General features: G+C 40.7%; 1 long non-coding RNA gene across 1 annotated transcript in view; it reads left to right on the top strand.

The window, feature by feature from the left end:
* Window positions 1-6420: 6420 nt before the first annotated feature.
* Window positions 6421-15868, top strand: part of LOC146322152 (uncharacterized) — a 46763-nt gene continuing 37315 nt past the window's right edge. Inside the window, exon 1 of the long non-coding RNA XR_014771428.1 lies at window positions 6421-6622. This is a non-coding gene — a long non-coding RNA (uncharacterized LOC146322152). The remainder of the gene's footprint in view (window positions 6623-15868) is intronic.

Here is a 15868-nt window from a genome sequence, read left to right as displayed (position 1 = left end):
GGTGCTCGAGGCACCAAAAAATATATTTGAAAAATTCAAAAACAGTTTCTCTTTCCAGAAATAATGACCCGGTTACTCAAGAAAATCCACAGACCTTGTTAAGAGCAGTTTCATGTGGATTCTACTGCAGAGAGAAAGAAGGTCCTGTAGACTCTATCGTAGAAAGAAAGAAGTTCTTACATGAAATTGCTCACAACAAGGTTTGTGGATTATCTTGACAAATTAAAAGTTTTTCTAGGGTATAGAAGTTGCCTCTGTACTCAGAAAAGAGCGCATACAAGTTACTCCTGGTAGCTTAAAAATCCATTTATAACTTACTGTATAGTTGTATATTGCAATATAAATATATGGTTGTCATGAAATTCCACAGCACACTGTTTGGGAACCACTGAGTTAAGATACAACTAAGTATAAATATTTTAATTGAACTGTACATTTGCTTTTGTTCAATTCACCGGAGGGGGGTCTCAGTGTTGTTTGTGCCATCACACAAGTTTTCCGTCTCGCTCTGCAAACAATTGAGCAGCAGTTTGAACGTTGATGACAGCCCACAGCGTCGCCACCCTTTTTTTTTTACCAATTATTGTGTTCAGATTTTCTCCTGTACCTCTGTTGTTTTTGCAGGGTGTGTGGTTTCGTGAGATAAGACGGCGAGAGGCAACGAGTTCAATCCCCTCTGTATGCGGATGGTGATGAATAACAGGTTGGAAGTAAAATAGAAATCTTCACCAAATAACACCTGGTTTCACAGATTGAGAGATCGGTGATCAGAAAAATATTAAACGTCTTAACAGTTGTGTTTTTTTCAGTTAAGGGTTTTATTATTGGAAGAGTATTTCACAATTTTGGGGAAGTTTGATGATAAATTTGAATCTATCTATCTATCTATCTATCTATCTATCTATCTATCTATCTATCTATCTATCTATCTATCTATCATCTCCTGGCTGTAGCTTGATATTTTTATATTCACCACACAGACATGAGAGTGGCATAAATCATCTCAGTACTGTTGTAGTGGACCTACTTGAAATCGGTCTTGCTCTCAAAACCACTTTTTGAAGGTCTCAGCCTCGTCTCTGGATCAATTGCATTTCTTACTTGGTTTTTTCTCCGTCTCAGTCAAAATCCAAGACTGCAGCTGCGGGGATATCACCTTTTCTGTGCATTGTCTAGATTTATTTGTTAACACCATTGCTGTGATTGGATGTAAAACATCTTGCTTCAAACGCAACCGATAACTTGACTCTATTTTGAAATTCTTGTTATGGTTAAAGGCTGTCACCCTTTTTTTTTACTTTGCAAGAAAGACCAGGCCTATAGATTTATGCCTCAGCTGCTGTGAGCATGTTTGGGCCAACAGAAGTTGCTGTTCACTATAGCAGCTTCATAACGCTCTTCTATACCTAACTTGCTTACGCTCTTTTTAAAACTGCTGCGGGAGAACTGCAGGTAAAGACAGTCCACAACAAATGGTTTAGTATGCTGCACTAACCAGTTGTAGTTTATCATAGCTCCTCTCACTATGGTAATGTAAACTATGATGTTCTGGCACGGCTACGCAGTAATAGTACTCAGTTTTATCAGTCTGTTTGCCCCATAGTTTATTACAGTACAACAGTTACTATGGTCAAATGAAACCAGAACTGGTCATCAAACTGCATCCAAAAGTTCTGCAATGCAATGTTTTCTGAAGTGACTGAGACTTGTAGGAACTTTTAGCAGCACTTCAAAAAGAAGCATTAAGAAAGGTAAGCTACGTGTGAGTGATGCTAGCAATGCTAGTCATGCTTTTGCTTGTGATAAACGAGAGAGGCCAGCGCCAGCTAATGTCAGCTCCGCCTTGGCACTGCTCTCTACGTTTGAGTACGAGAGCCAGAGGTTTGACAGCTCTTAGTCTTGATTTGGTCTCACTGGTCCTGGTCATGCTTTGGTCCCAGTTCAGGTGGTCTTGACTACAACACTGCTTCTCATATCTCTCAGGAAGAAACGTATTTCCAAAAACATTTCACACATTTCTGGATCATTTTTTGAAACTGTATAATTGTCACAACCTTTTAATAGGACGTCACAAGTCCATTGAACGTCTGCAAAAGGTACTAAATCACCCAAAACATTTCACTCATGCCTGAAAATGTAGCTACTGTGTCAGTAAATTTTCCAATGCCACCAAAATGAAAAGAGGTTTTGTCATCGTGTGAGCTGTACTGTTTTTTTTCACCATGGCAGTAAACCCTGGAAATATTTCTTCACACAAATCTGTCTTTTGTTCTACATTTTGTTGACCATGAATACTTTCTGCACTATACTAGAATGTCAGTTTTGTCTTGCTGAATGCTTGCATGTTACACTGAGTTTTTTAGATTCAGACTTCAACAGGAGGCTTACTGGGAAAAGTCCATACTGTACAATAGTACACAGAAAAATGATATGCATGTTTATATACAGTGCAGGTTTGTGCAGAAACCGAAAATTATAGAAGATTGTGTAAAATCATATTTGCATTTTCTTAAAAAAATAAGTGCAATTGTCATAACTAACTACCACATGATTGCAAAAGGTGGTAACTCACCCAAAACATTTCATTCTTGCTTCAAAACCTAGTTATTGTGTCAGTGAATTGGACAAAACCACCAAAATGAAAAGTTGTTTTGTCATTGTGTAAGCTGTGTGGGTCAAAATGACAACAATGGAAACGTTTCTTCAGTAAAAATCTCTGTTTTGCTCTTTTTTTGTGTTGCTGAATGTGCTATACAAGAATGTCACTTTTATGTAGCAGACTGCTGTGGTAGATCACACTGCGCTTTTTAGATTCAGATTCCAACAGTAGGTAAAAGTTTACAGAGTAGAGGCAATACTGTACAATACTGTTGTGCACAGAAAACGGATATGCATGTGTGTTACATGCAGGGGTGTGATGGCAAACACAGAGGCGGGTGAACTGTAGTTTCCCCTTTGAAACTCAGATTCATCTTTGATCTTCCATTTAAAGTCATATACAGAAAATTAACCGCAAAACAACGTCCGTGTGATTCCTAGTTCATTACAGGCACCTGCCAGCTCATTCGCCAATTCAGCAGAAGTCACAAACATCCCATGTCATAGATCTTTATGATATGTATATACTGTATGTCTGACGGATTTTGATAGTTAAGTGGATCATTTTGCACGTGATGGCTCAAACGATGAAAGGATGTTTAGAAGGTGTAAAGAGTTTTAGTGAGAATCAACTCATCAGTTTTCATCACCAAGCCATGTGCAAGTGATTATTTTGCAAATTGTAGATAATTGTATTTAGGCTTTTGTACATCTTTGCCAAAACCTGGGCAATTTGCTCAAATGAATGAGAAATCCAAACCTTTTGTGAACAACAAAGTGATTGTTCTGAAATTTTAACTTACTGTGTTGAAAAATTAAATTTTTATTTCAGAACTGAGCCAGATGGAATGAACTGTTAAGTAATATGTAGTGAACAGAAAATTATTCACACACATCTATGCTAAAAACAAACAAACAAACAAGCAAAAAATGGAGAATGACCTCATCGGTTTTGGTCAGCAAGCCATGTGCAAATTTTAAATGTGCAAATTGTTGATAATTGTTCTTTTTCTTTTGCACACATCTGCCAAAAAATGCACAATTTGCTTGAATGAATGAGAAATTCAGTTGTGATCAAGACTTGAACCTAATGTTTTGGGAAAGAAAAGTAATTCTCACTTGAGAGCTGAGTCAAATCAAATTAGAAAACTGTAAAAAAAAAAAAATAAAAATAACCTAGAAATCTCTTCATCAGAGGAGCTTTGTTTGTAGAGGTCTACAAGCATTGGACCCCCGGGCTCTAAAGGTGTTTGTATTCAGGATACAATTACTGCTTTGTTACTCTGAAGGAAAGAAAGGGAATTATAAAAACTCAAAGGGAGAACAGCTTGTCAATATATCAAGTATGTTTTCTGCCAAAACCCCTACTGGCAGGGTGCTGCGGCGAACTGAGGGTCGCCAAAGATTCAGCGAGTCCACGCGAATCACGGCCCTCTGAGTTTGTGTCCTCTTCCTCCCCTCGAAAGAGCCTCACCACAACAGGCAGCATCGCACTGCCAAGAGAAATGACTAGAGTAAATCTACCAGTGTTGAGTCAGAGCCGACCAAAAACTCACAACCATTTTCCTGCGGCTTGAGGCCAAAGAGGAATGCAGTGAACAAGCATGACCTGAAAGGAGGCCATCTTATTTATCAGACTACCAAAGTGGCTAACAGTATCATAACCAGTGCAGACAATCGCTGCAGGAGCCACTTGAACTGTTGTCCTTTTCTTTATAACTCGGGAGCATTTTGACAAGAAAGACTGACTGAAATGGAAATGCAGTAGATGAAGGCTAAAGATGAATGAGGCACAGAGTCCATGGCCATCTATTAGATTATCATCAAACACTGACGCAGAGTCAGACCGAATGCTTCCGCGCTGCCATCTCTGCACAGGTGTCTTATTAGTCTTTTTTATTATTGTTTCTGGGAATGTACTGCACATCATCATCACCAGCTGATTAACTGTTGTTGGTACACTTTGTCCTTGCTTTTCAAATTGTACTCAGCTTTTACTCTGCATGGGTCATTCAGACTATGTGCACTTTGTACAGTAAATAGCAGCTTCATAAAATAATGTGATTTATTTGAAAGATGTGGATAATGTGTATATGCATTAAAGTATTTATTTAGTGTCACGTTGTTTGGAGTGGCCTGGCTGGCTGGGGAGTTTTTGGCTGGGGCAGGGTCTCAGTCTTCATCCACAGTCCAAAGACACACAGGTTAAGATGACTGTTGAATTTCCCGTAGGTGTGAATGTGAGTGGTGAGTGGTTGTTTGTCTCTGTGTGTCAGCCCTGCTGATCTGTCCAGGCTGGACCCTGCCTCTCACCCAGGGTCAGGTTGATGTGGTGCAGATGGATCCCCTATCATAGTGCATCGAATATTTTCAGATATTTTCTGCAAAATCAGCAGCAGTAGCATTGCTAATGTTAGCTGCGTTAGCCTCACCCTCTGGACTTTCCCTGTGGTCTCTGATGTGTACAGTATGTCACAAGTCTCTCACTGGTGAAGCTACAAAATGATCCATTTTGGTTCACAAAAGTATTTGAGGTAAAAAATAAGCAAATTGTTTTTTACAATACATAGCCTGGTAGTTTGCCATTCTGGATAGGTGCTACACAGTGATGTAGTAGGTTAGCTAGCTCACATGATAGTGCAAGGATTCATGGATAGCCTGTCAGTGCAGTTTAAATTAAACAAATTAATTAATCTTTGCTTATAATATGTTAATATGTATTTTCAGACATATTTCATTTTTTTGGGGAAAAAAACTCTCAAAAAACTACCTAAATGTTAATTTGACTGCTCCCCTGCTGTGATCTCTCTGTTTTCTAACATTTTATACAACAAACAATTAACAACTGGCCAAAAATAATGTCAATTTTACTGATGACATAATGATGAAAATAACTGTTAGTGGCAGTCCAAAAGTAATAATATTCAGAAGAAAAGTTGGTTGCATTGCAAATTGTTCTATTCTTCCTGTCTCACACTGAAATATAGAGAAATTGAAAATCATCTGTAACATCTGCACATTAACTCAAGGTAGACCTATGCATAAAGAAACCCAACTCAATAACTGTTATTTAACAAAGAATATGATTGTATAAACAGTATAATACTATTGTAAAACAATGCATATTTTCAGAATACTATGCTTATTGAGACAAAAATCAAAAGTTACCTTGTGAAATGTTATGTATTTTTAACATGTTGCAATTGTCCCTGCTCATGCTGCAATTACCCCTGGGGTTGGGGTCAGTTGCAGGATCTGAGTCCTTCCATTTAAATAATTATCCTGAAAGAGATGTCACATGTAATCGTCTTAAAATGGTGTGGATCATTTGCAGACAGATGTTAAGTTTGATTGAGATTCATTTGGTCTGGTTCAAATGGTCTCTGAGTAGCTGAGAGAAATTGCAAAAAAAGTGACACAACCGTCCCCAGTCCCCCCCCCTTTCATGACCATGATGGATAATTGCACACAAAAACAATATTGTGTAATGCAATATTACAAAAGAATAATGTGGTTAATGTAGTTTCAAACAGCTCCGCCCATAAAGTCAAACTATGTGTGCGTTTAAATCCCCCGTTCTGTGCTCTCATTGGCTGGCGGGGCAACAGGGGCCCTGATGTTCTGGCATTCAACATCTGGGAGAAAAGTGAAGCGACCTGGGAGGGGCTGCAACACAAAAACTCGAACGATGAACCAATCGGAGGCGACGCAATCCTAACGGCGCTCTGTGATTGGTTGAAACGCCCGTCAAACTGGAGCTCGGGGGCGTGGCCTGAGCGGCTGCCCGTCTGTTGTGATTTCAGTGTAGCTCCAGTCTTGTCACAGTAGTGAGGGGCGCCTTTTCGCTGCCCTGGCGCTCTGGGATTATTAACCGCCTGACGAAGAAAAAAAAACAAAAAAACAAAAACTAACAACTCTGCCTTCTTCACCGCGACTTTAGCGCTTCTTCTCCGCTCCCGTGTCCGCTCTGAGAGACACCCACGGTTATTTTTCTCACTCTGGGAGGCACGAAGGAAACAATAAGGTAAGAAGTGGTTCGCTTTGCTAGTTGAGGACTTTAACGATGCTGCTGCTGCAGCTGCAGCTGCGCTTACTTTCCTCATTAGAAGATGCTCCAAGTTTGCCTCGGCGGAGAAATTATATCACCATGTTAAGGGCGTGCAAACGTCTGCATACATTTTTTTTTATCACGTAAACGCAACGTTTTCAACACGTTTTAAAAGCCTTAAACTGTTCATTGACTCTCCCCAAGTTGCGTTTAAGGTCCGTGAGAAGCCGCTTGGTTTTCTCCTTTTCCTCGGCTGTGTTTTTGAGTCAGGAGCAGCAGAAATTAAAGACCGTATCAGCTGACGTTTTTTTTTTGCAAGCTATTAGTCATTTTGTTGTGTTCGGTGCTGTGCTCGGGCTTTGACGCAGATTTATATGTGATTTATGTAAATAAATGCCTCAATATATCAAAACTGCAACACTGAAAACGTTTTTTTTCTCTCTTGTTGACTGTTGCTGCAAGAGTTAGTACTGAAAACGTGCCTCTTTGCCTGAGACGCTAATTGAATTTGGACACCCTGGTTTATTTTCCAAAGGGAGCAGGCCATATTTGTTTATCCTGCGAAGCAAAGCAACATATAATTTGCTCTCTTTTACTTGCAGATGTGATTATTAGATGGATTCGAGCTTGCGAGTGCCCGCAAAAGAAAGCAATGTTTGCGTAGCTGTTTGATTTTTTTTTTTATTGGATGTGCGTCTTTCCCTCTCACTTTGCACTGATTTTCACCTGCCAAATCATGCTTACTTCATCTGCAGTTTTGTCTTAATGCCAAACTCGGGGAGGGAAAGCGATGAGCTCATTGTTCTAACAGGTTTCTGCTTTTGCACGCAGAGTTTCAGCAGCAGCAGCAGTCGGTATTGGACTTCAGTATTGCCTACGATGCACAAAAAGCGATTAGAAACCTGTGTTTTTCCCCTCACAAGATTCCCAGGAGCCGCTGGTGGTTGTTTATGTTGGAATATGTGTCGTTGAGCCATCCTCAGCTGAAGAGGGACCATGATTTGTCTCAGCCTGTTGTGCATTAGTCCTCTCATCGCCCTCAGCGGGTGTTCAGTTTCAGTTGAGGCTAAGAACATTTCAACAATAAATAAATCTCTCCTATGCATAAACAGAGACAGACTACACCACTACTTTTTCGATCCTGCCCTGTTGCAAGCCAATATTGTGCCTGAGTCAAAGGCAGCCTGGTCCCCTTTTATTTTCCTCTGATCTCTTTCTAGCCTTGGAAAAGTTTTGCAGGCATTTTAAAAAATGTATGTTCAGCTTAAGGGTTTACATTGTGTTGACTGAAACAGCAGAGGCAACTTTTGCTCATTCAGAATGTGCCTCTTGTGTTTTTTTTTTTTTTTGGCCGTTGTGGAGTAAACATCATGCACGCCTTGTTCCAGCCAGTCAGATGTTTAAGTGGAGGCAGTGTGGTGGGATCTTGTGATTTTCTTTAGTTTTTCCTTGTCCCTGCACGTCTCAGCTGCTGCAGTGATATCACAGGATGGGGAGGCCACTGTCTGATGGCTTGCGGTTTCCTACCGCAGTTGCACAGTGACTTAGCACTCTGTGCTGCTCAGAGGACATTGCAATGTGGTTTCAGGTTATTCTATTTGACATGTTACTGGTCTGCTGACAAGGAGAGGTGCTGCTGCCCTGCAGGAGATGTGAGATGCTCCTGTGGCTCAGTCTGTCTGATACTTAGCAGCGTGTCTGCCTGTACTCCTACTTATACTATATATAGTGCATACAAATCTATATTCAACCCCTGTTTGTGGTGGTCTCCCACGCGCACAAACAATCAACTCCCTCCCTCTGTTTTTTTATCACAACACCATTAGGAAAGTCACATTCTGCTGACGGGTGAGTTACAGTCGTAAATACGTGTGTGTGTGTGTGTGTGTGAGAGAGAGAGAGAGAGCAAAGTACCAGCGGTGCATTCATTTCCACGTCCCCTCTGAAAATTGCTTGCTCTTCGTCCAGCTCTCATTTCCAGGCCCTGATAGGTCCGTCGCTCAGTTAGCATGGTTAATGGTGCATTTAGCCCAGTTTGTAATTTTATTTCCGATTTCCATTTCAGCACTTGCTTTTAGTTTGAAATGACAAGAGGCCCCAATGGAGGGGCCCCCGTGTGTGCAGATGGCATCTTCCTAATGGGTCCTCAGGGTAATGATGGTTGAAATAGGCTCCTAACCAGGGGCTGAGGACTGTGGCCCTTGGGGGACGTTCAGCAGGCCTATTTCCATTTTCATCACCAAGATAAAGTGCTCAGTATCGGAACATAGCTACATATAACACTCATACTCACACACACACACACAGTTATTCTGCAGTTTGGATTGGTCAGAAGAAAAAAAACCCTGAATTTCAGTGGGAAATACGAAGACACGTTACATTAAATCCCCCAGCGAACTTGCAGTCACTGAATTGCTGCACTTACGCTCCTTCCTCCACCCATTTCAAGCTCAGTAGAACTTGAGAGCGTTGGATAATATTTTTGGGGCTATTGTTGTGGCACCTCGACAACAGTGATTTGTCTGAAGTGTCTCAGAGCTCAAGCACATGGCGGCATTGTGCAACCGCCGATGTCTGAAGAATGGGCCGGTGCCGCGCCGTGCTTCAGGAAGCAACAGTTAATCTCAGCCCCTCATCCGCGACATATGGGACTTTGTTTGGCCCTGCACCTGAGAGAGGCACCGGCCTGTGGCACCTCATATTTCATTTTGATAATGGCCGGTTACCCGTGGCAACCGGGCAGCCATGAGAGCCGGGTTTCTTGAGGTGGATAGTGAGGGAGAAAAAAGGAAGAGGGCGGGTTGCAAGGATGTGAGCTCCAAGGCTGCGTCCCTCCAACCCCCACCCACCGCCCCAACCCTTTCCCGGCTGGTTGTGTGGTGTCCAGTGAAGGGTGTGGGACCCCTGGGGAGTGAATTATTACCTGTCAGCCCCGCAGGCTCCCCGTCATCCATAATCCAGGGCTGACACAGCACAGGCTGATCCAGGCTATCTGCTGAGACCACCGGGCCTTGGCCTCCAGGTCCGGCCTCGTTTGGCCGCAGCTGGCAAGAAATCACATTAACATGTTGCATCAAGCGTTGCAAATGCACAGGTTAAGAATAGCAGGCAGACCTGCTCCATGCCTTCTGCAGCGTGGCTGAAGTGGGTCCTCCATCACTGTCCGGACTGGATGTGGCTTTTTTTTTTTTTCCCACTAGTTTTCATCCGCTCTTCCAACTGAGCAGAAATAACTTCTTTAATGTGCTTCGAGGAAAAGTTTCCCTCATCTTTTTGCTGATTCAGTGCACAGTATCTCCCAGGTACATTAGCCTGAATTATATTTAAAGCTAATTTACAGATTGCCTATGGCACAGACATAATGTATACTGCCAATTTAGTTACATCTGTTTCCCTGTTATTATTATTGCAGCCTCCTGGAAGTAAAGGTGAATACAGTGGATGCTTTCAGTGCTGACAACCTTTTTCTCCCCCTGGTCCAATCATCAGCTATTAGATTCAAATCCTTGGCAGGCTTGTAATTACTTTTGATTCCAAAAGCAGGCGTGCAGTGGCTTTCCTCCTGTGGTCCTGGTGTGGTTGGTGCAGGGCTGGAAATTATAGCCAAGCTGATGAGTGTGTAAATTTTGGGAGGAAAAGCTTCGAGTTCAGTGAAAGGCTAGAGGGAAGGAGAGGGAGAAGAAGAAAAAGATGGCGGGAGGCGGCAGACCGCAAACCTGGACGAGCGACAGGCCTCGGTCCGTCTGTCCAGACTGGCTGTCTTCCTGTGGTTTTGTCGAGCTGTTCTTCAGAAACGTTAACCCCTTGTCGAACATGGGCTCGGGCTCCGCTCGCCAACCCGCCACGGCCACAAGCAGCGCAGCAGGAACACTGGATGACTGTCTGGTTACGCTTCATGAGGCACAGTGGATGGAGTCCAGCAATTACGGGGAAAAATATAACCTGTATGTTGCAATTTTGAATTTATGATTTTAGACCGGATAGAATCTCACGAAAGAATCTTTGTTAAGAAACCTCAGTTGTTTTCAAGACTTTAATTCTCCTTTGTTTCATTTCTATGTAAAGTCATGCACCAAGGTTTCTCTTTTTTGTTCGTGGTTTTGTTATAGAAACAAGTTCAGAATTCTGGAGTAATAATACTTGTAGATTCATGCTTTGTGTCTCCCTCACTCCTGTATTAGTTGCCCTTTAGATGAAGGACAGAGTAGATATTCTGTCTATAGTATCATAGAGAGACACACACACTCTCTCTTTGCCTTGTGTAACAAGGAGGCTGTGCGTGCTACCCACAGGGCAGCTTGGAACCAGCAAGCACAACAAAGAGGATCTCTTGAAAGGGAAGAAAATGAATCATCCAAAAAATGAATCCCTGTCATTTTTCATGCATATTTCATGTGAAGAAGTAGCTAATGCGGCTTCATATGTGCATGGATTTTCTTCGTTTTAAGGGATTATTAGCTGATGACTAAGCGCAAAGATCCTCCAAAACTCCCATTCAGCTGCGTCACCCACAATCCCCAGAATCCTGTTTATTTTAAAAAACCTTAGGGCTCAGTAGCATAATATGAACTCCCGAAAGATTAAGATAATACAGACATCACAGCACTTTTGCTCTCGCCATCGTGGAGAGAACAGGGACATAACTTCCCCTCTAAATCCACTTCGATTCTCGACGCTCCTGTGTTTAATGGGTGGAAGCGGCTGAAATAAGGAAACAAGTGTCTCTGTAAATAGCCCCTGGCCATACATACCGGTTATTGATCGTTGAACTCTTAGTTGGTTGGGCTTGGGGGGGGGTGGTGGCGGCAAAAGTGCATTGGGTTGTTGCTCCAAATGATCTCTTAATCACTTCATAATGAGGGCAGACCTCCCGCATCATTGATTAGCCAGCCAGGCTGAAAGTGGAGCAAATCACCCCCCTGACTTCCCAGTCTCCCGTCCTTCTCGCTGGTAGTGGAGAAATTAGACTCTAAAGCGAAAGTTTAAGACTCTTCATAAACACCACGAGACGCAACAAATCAGAGAGCTTTTGGCACATCGTTTACGCCCATAACCGCAATAAAAAGGGAATTTACTGAAACTGACTGCATCGATCTTCTCACCGGCCTGATTTGAGTCCTGCGTGCGTGTTTGGTAAATTAATTTCAATAAATGTATTTTAAACCAGCCTGTCCTGGTGGGGGGGGGGGGGGGCGCTGGCAAAGATGAGAAAGCTCTGACACAGAAAAAAAAGAGATGCTGTGTTGGTTGTGTGAGGTCGCTGTGGCTTCAGTAAAAACATGATACAGAACAGCGTGAAGCTAAACGTATATGCTGTCAGGAAAAATGGTCGTTGCTTTGGGAGGGAACACAAGCAATTTGTTCTATCAGCTGAAACACAGCCATGTCAAACACTTCAAGTGACAAACACATGACCAAGAAAAAGGCAGAAAAACACACATTGGAGCAAAGCAGCAGTATTTACAGAAGCTTTGATGGAACACATGTCATAAAAATGTTCTTTAAATCCATTTACACTCTTAAGGTATTTTGATAGGCACACACAAAGCCTATTTTTGCATTTTTACTTTGATTTTCTATTTTAGCAAATAAATACCCCACACCCTCCTAAATAAATACCACTCAGTCATAATCCACGATCAGTACAAACAATTAATATGGGCTTATTATCGCCCAGCCCTAATCACTGTGTCGAAGCTATTTATTATTTGTTTTGAGTAATTAATTTGGTATTTTCTTTCTTTAGATAACATTGTCTTTGGCTTACTGTATTTTGAATTATAACAATTATTCAGTGCTATAGGCATCTCATGTTTATAGAGGTATAAGGCTGTTTATTTATTTATTTATTTATTTTCTCACCAGTGCATCAGAGGCGACCATGTTTGCTCTGTGCTGTATTCGCTTGCTTGTCAAGAATAGGCTAAGTGAGCAAAGAAAAACTGAAGAGACAACAGGCTTCTCATCTTCTCATCAGCTGCATTTTAATCTCAAGTCTTTTTTTTAATCTTAGTTATAACAAATGCAGGGCTGCAACTAACGATTATTTTTATTATCAATTAATCAGATGGGTATTTCTTGATTACTCGATTAGTTATTTGGTCGATAAAATATCGGAGAACGGTGAAAAATGTTGATCAGCGTTTCACAAAGCCAAAAGTGACATCATCAAACGTCTTGTTTTATCCACAAATCCAAAGATATTCAGTTTACTGTCGTATAGGAGTAAAGAAACCAGAAAATAATTGGGGTATCACTTTTTTTTTTTTCAATTTTGCACCGATAGCTTTGGCATTGTTCCGCTATTAAGTCTTGATTTGTAAAGATCAACAGATTTGTGTTTTTTTTATGCCCTGACAACTGCTTTAAAAACACCTATATGGTATCAAGAGTGACATAATGGCTGTAAGCTAAACTGTGTCACCTTTGAAGTGTTCAGCTGATTCAGCCTTTGGATTCTTGAAATTGAAAGCTCATTTCGATTGATTATGGATTTTTAATATTGAAATTTTGACACCCCAAGAAAATATTCAGATTTAAGAAGCTGGATTTTTTTTTCATTTAAAAAAAATACTCAAACTGATGAGCTAATTATCAAATAGTTGCTGATTAATTCAATAAATGATTAATCGTTGCAGCTTTCAACAAATTAACACTATAGTTTTTATGTGAATGTTGTGGGCAGTGTTTCTAATCGGCTTTGTTGGATTTACAAGACTTTGGTGTCAATATGATTAAGACTGCAACTAACGATTATTTTTATAGCTGATTAATTGGTCGATTGTTTTCTCGATTAAAAGTTGTTTGCCTGTAAAATGTCAGAAAACGGTGAAGAAAGTTGATCAATGTTTCCCAAAGCCCAAGGTGACGTCCTCAAATGTCTTGTTTTGCCCTCAATTGAAAAATATTCAGTTTGCTGTCAAAGAGACCTGAAGAAACCAGAAAATAATTATATTTAAGAAGCTGGAATTAGAGAATTTTGACTTTTTTTTCTCAGAAAATTACCCAAACGATCAATCAATTATCAACATAGTTGAAAGAAAAAATAATTTATTAATAATTGATTAATTGTTGCAGCTTTAAATGTAAATACCTCGTGTTTTTCCAGTATTTGTTTTCTATCCATCTGGCTTTTATCTGTATTTAAGAACTGCATTTCCATGAAGTACATAAGTGCTTTATCACAATATATTGGTAATATTTTGGTAACCGTTACAACTATTGCCCACCTCTACCACAACATCACCTTCCTCCATCTTCATCTTCAAGTGTGGGTTTTCTGTGCTTCGTTTCCCAGAGATTGGCTCTCAATCAAGCGGTGTGGGCGGCACCCTAACGTCCTTCTCCTTGGATTTTCAATTTGTGAAGTTTTCGTTTCTGTTAGTGGAGTGATTTTCTTTGCCTGTTCAGCCATGGTGGCTATCACAGCTTGTACTAACAGTCCAGTTACTCTCCCATTTCCTCCAAACAAACGGCTGTTGTTGCTGCAGGAAATGTAACCATCCATCTTTGTGCCAGAGGTTATTTCCCTGGAAAGACCTACCAGACACCCAGAGCCTCTCGCCACCTCTCTCTGATTTGGTGCACACTCTCACAAAGAACGTTAGGTGCATCAGACATTTGTCTTGTTTTCAACGCAGTAAGTTGTTACTGACACGTGTCGCCTTGAATCAGCGCACGTCTCGTCCCACAGATCTGTTGAAAATATCCTGTTTTTAATGGGATCCGCTGTCCTGACGTGACAGTTTGCCTGCATATCATGAATAAAAACAACACATGTCCTTCCTCCAGTGACACAGATTGGAATCTCACAAGTGATGAAACTGCGAGAAAAGACGGATGAGCCAGACACGATAGAAAAAACAGGTTGGCCTCCTTTAATTTGGCCGATGATGCCTCTGAATCTGCTGTCAGCCGTGTCTATTTTGGCACAACTCTGTTTTTAGGCTGTTCGTTAGTCTGTTGTTTCAACGCAAGTGAGTTGGACAAACTTCTCTGCCAGACTGTTTTAATTTAGGTTTGATTTAGGAGTCAGCTGCATGCCTAAGCTCCTGCTTTGTGCAATTTTAAGATAAGAAAAGTTTTTTTTTAATGTAGTTTTAATGCAGGTAATCTTGTGAGGGCTGTCTGTTAAGAGAGTTGTGAGTGTGAATGAACAGCAGTCAAGTTGTGACACTGACCGATATGCTGAAGTTTAGACTAGAATTAGAGCCGTGAGCGTTGATTGTTTTCATTATTAATCGATGAATCTGCAACTTTGACTTATTGTTTAGTGTATGAAATGTCAAAAACTATGACGGATTTCTATCGCAAGTTTCTGGAGCCCAAAGTGTTGTGTGAATTACTAAATGACTTGTTTTAATCATCCTGAAGCTGAAGCAACTAGTCAGTTTAATTGATTAGATGATCTGCAGGAAATTAATAGCGGTTTAAAACATTACCTTGGGCTTAAGGAAACTGTGGCATTTTTCATCACTTTCTGATGTTTTGTAGACCAACCGATTAGTTCGATAATCTCTAAATTAATCATTAGTTTAGAGCTGCCTTATTTTTAGGATTAATCCAGGGTTCAACAATAAGGATTGTCATGTTGAGGTTGTATATCTTGTAACTCACTTGGCATGAATGATTAAAGTATTTTTTCATGCATTAATGGCAAAAAATGCTGTTTTCAGCCTGTAAAATATGGAGAGTTTATTATCCCATAACACTGAATATCTTTGGGTTTTGGACTGACAGTACAAGATATTTAGATGCATCACCTTGGGCTCTGAGAAACTGGATTTTTTAAACTATTTTTTGACATTTTATGGACCTTGCAGCCCAAGATTAAACATGACAATTAACTAAATACAAGAAAAATTGACTTTAGGCAAGTATATTCTTAGTAGAGAAACCCATTAAGGTTGAGCCCTGCAATTGATTTATTATTTAGTCAAGTTTGCAGAAATTGTCAAAAGTGCTCGTCACAATTTCCCACAGCATGAACCGGTGTCTTCACATCGCTTCTTTTGTCCAACCAGCAGTCTAAAACCTAAAGTCTCTTCATTTACTATCAGAAGTAACAAAGAAAAGCAGCAAATCCTAACATTTAGGAAGCTGGAACCAGTAAAATTTTGACTTTTTTGTTTGAAAAATGACTGAAACAATTTTTTTTTCAATCAACTAATGGTTGTAGCTCTGCATTAGTTGCAGCCCCAGCGTGACCTCAGCCATGTACCA

The sequence above is a fragment of the Lutjanus erythropterus genome, chromosome 9 (genome assembly GCF_056507025.1).
Source record: "Lutjanus erythropterus isolate fLutEry1 chromosome 9, fLutEry1.hap2, whole genome shotgun sequence".
Lineage (NCBI taxonomy): Eukaryota > Metazoa > Chordata > Actinopteri > Lutjaniformes > Lutjanidae > Lutjanus > Lutjanus erythropterus.
The sequence above is the reverse complement of the archived record's forward strand: the minus strand, read 5'-3'. Positions and strand labels throughout refer to the sequence as shown.